Genomic DNA, 3,469 nt, shown 5'->3' on the forward strand with positions numbered 1-3,469 from the left:
TTATACAAGTTTTTCTTATCGTCATTAAGGTGTTTGGTTACCAACCGATAATTTTCTTCAGTTAGAATCTGAAGTGTGGAGCTAGAGCTGCTTTTATTTTATTGTACGTTGGCACATTTATTTGAATTTCTCGATGCATTGCGAAAATTCAGAAAAAGTAATTTATAATTATAGGCAAATAAGCAGAAAGCTTGCTACCCAGAGGATACGTGGATATAAATATCCGGACGTTGTGAGCTGCGATTTGAACCGTACGCACAAGAATCGCCGTTTGGGAGCGAGCTAAAGTGAGAAGGCGTAAAACTTCGCGTGCGCTGGGTTTGGGTCCCGCCACGTTAAAACCCCGCCCAATGAAAAATTCCAACAAGCCTCGGATGAGACCCCCTTTTTCTGATGACGACCACGGCAAACGTATAAAGGACTATGATTTAAGGGTATGCACCTGGAATATCCGGACCCTTAATGGGGAAGGTGCCTCTGCCCGGCTGGTTGATGTCCTCGGGAAGACAAAGGCTGACATCACCGCCATCCAAGAAATGCGATGGACGGGGCAAGGTAAAGTAAGCGTGAAGCCTTGCGACGTCTACTACAGTTGCCACGTAAAGGAGCGCAAATTCGGTGTTGGATTCGTGGTAGGAGAGAGACTCCGTCGCCGAGTACTGGCGTTCACCCCGGTGGACGAACGTCTAGCCACAATCCGCATCAAAGCTAGATTCTTCAACATCTCGCTCATCTGCGCCCATGCCCCGACGGAAGAGAAGGATGAGGCGTCCAAGGATCTCTTATATGAGCGCTTGGAACGTACATATGAGCGCTGCCCCCGACACGATGTCAAAATCGTGCTTGGCGATTTTAATGCCAAGGTGGGCAAGGAAGGGATCTTTGGCGCCACTGTCGGAAAACTCTGCCTCCACGACGAAACGTCCGATAACGGACTGAGGCTGATCGACTTCGCCGGGGCCCGAAATATGGTAATATGTAGTACTAGGTTCCAGCATAAGAACATCCACCAAGCTACATGGCTGTCTCCAGATCGAAAAACGAGAAACCAAATCGATCATGTTGTGATAGACGGAAGGCATGCTTCAAGCGTTTTGGACGTACGTACACTCCGAGGGCCAAACATCGACTCGGACCACTATCTTTTTGTAGCCAAGATACGCACCCGCCTCTGTGCAGCAAAAAATGTGCGCCCAACAATGCAAGGAAAGCTTAACGTCGAAAAGCTGCAATCACAACAGACGGCCAGTTTATTCGCCACTCGACTCACACACCTGCTCTCTGAGAGCACTCTTAAACAATCCGACGTACGCGAGCAGTGGAACCACATTTCCCGATCATTAAGTACCGCCGCCGAAGAAGTAGTTGGATTTCAGCGAGCCCGAAAGAACAACTGGTACGATGAGGAATGTCAAGAAGCCGCAGAGAAAAAAAGATGCCGCCTACAGGGCCACGCTGCGATCGGGCGCAACGCGAGCCATGTGGGACCGTTATAGGGAACTGAAGAAGGAAGCGAGACGTATTTGCCGCAATAAGAAGAGAGAGGCCGAAATACGTGAGTGCGAAGAGCTTGAGATGCTGGCCGACAGGAAGAACGCCCGAAAATTCTACCAGAGGGTTAGGCGACTTACGGAAGGTTTCAAGACCGGGGCGAACTCCTGTAAGAACAACAATGGCGACCTAGTGACCGATGTCCAGAATATACTTAAATTGTGGAGGGAACACTTTTATAACCTACTGAATGGTAGCAGCGCTGAAAGTAGTGAGGAAGACGAACCCGAGTCCCCAGTCGATGATGATGGAGTAGCTGTCCCACCGCCTGACTATGACGAGGTACGAATAGCGATTACGCGGCTGAAAAACAACAAAGCTGCTGGAGCTGACGGCCTGCCAGCCGAGCTATTCAAGTACGGCGGCGAGGAGCTGATGAGGTGCATGCATCAGCTCGTATGCAGAATATGGTGAGATGAACGCATGCCCGACGACTGGAATCTAAGTGTGCTCTGCCCAATCCACAAGAAAGGCGACCCCGCCATACGCGCCAACTACCGCGGAATTAGCCTTCTAAGCATAGGTTACAAGGTCTTATCGAGCGTATTGTGCGAAAGACTGAAGCCCACCGTCAACGAGCTGATTGGACCTTATCAGTGTGGCTTTAGGCCTGGAAAATCCACCATAGATCAGGTATTCACAATACGCCAAATCTTGGAAAAGACCCGCGAGAATAGGATCGACACACACCATCTATTTGTCGATTTCAAAGCCGCTTTCGACAGCACGAAGAGAAGTTGCCTTTATGCCGCGATGTCTGAATTTGGTATCCCTGCGAAACTAATACGGCTGTGTAAAATGACGTTGAGCAATACCACCAGCTCCGTCAGAATAGGGAAGAACCTCTCCGAGCCGTTTGATACCAAACGAGGTTTCAGACAAGGGGACCCCCTTTCGTGTGATTTCTTTAATCTTATGTTGGAGAAGATAATACGAGCCGCAGAACTGAACCGCTCAGGCACAATACTTTATAAGAGCGTACAATTGCTGGCGTATGCCGACGACATCGATATTATCGGTAAAAACAAGGGCTACGTCTGTTCTGCCTTCTCGGGATTGGATAGAGAAGCAAAGCGAATGGGTCTGGTGGTGAACGAGGACAAAACGAAGTATCTCCTGTCAGCACACAAACAGTCAGAGCATACGCGTCTTGGCACCCACGTCACTGTTGACAGTTACAAGTTTGAAAAAGTAGACGACTTCGTTTATTTGGGAACCAGCATTAACACCAATAATAATGTCAGCCTTGAAATCCAACGGAGAATCACTCTTGCCAACAAGTGCTACTTTGGGCTGAGTAGGCAATTGAGAAGTAAAGTCCTCTCTCGTCGTACAAAGATCACACTCTATAAGTCACTCATCATGCCTGTGCTGGTGTATGGCGCGGAAGCATGGACAATGAAAGCATCTGATGAGGCGGCTCTTGGAGTTTTCGAGAGAAAGATTCTGCGAAAGATTTACGGACCTTTACGCGTTGGTGATGGCGAATATCGCAGACGATTTAACGATGAGCTGTATGAGCTTTACAACGATATAGACATAGTGCAGCGAATTAAAATTCAGCGGCTCCGCTGGCTTGGCCATGTCGTTCGGATGGACAGAAACGCTCCTGCTCTGAAAATATTCAACGCGGGCCGCGATGCTGGGAACAGAGGAAGAGGAAGGCCTCCTCTGCGTTGGAAAGACCAGGTGGAGAAGGACTTGGCTTCACTTGGCATTTTCAATTGGCGTCAGTTAGCACAGAAGAGATATCACTGGCGTGCTGTTTTGGACTCGGCCAAAATCGCTTAGGCGGTTACAGCGCCAAATAAGAAGAAGAAGAAGCAGAAAGCTTATTTATGCCTAGTATTGTCTTTTCGCGTTGGTTCTGTTTTTTTTTCTTTGCTTTACGTGAATTATTAATAATTTCTCTGCGGAG

Source organism: Rhagoletis pomonella, unplaced genomic scaffold (assembly GCF_013731165.1).
Source record: "Rhagoletis pomonella isolate Grant_MI unplaced genomic scaffold, Rhpom_1.0 Rhpom_scaffold_00002, whole genome shotgun sequence".
Taxonomy (NCBI): domain Eukaryota; kingdom Metazoa; phylum Arthropoda; class Insecta; order Diptera; family Tephritidae; genus Rhagoletis; species Rhagoletis pomonella.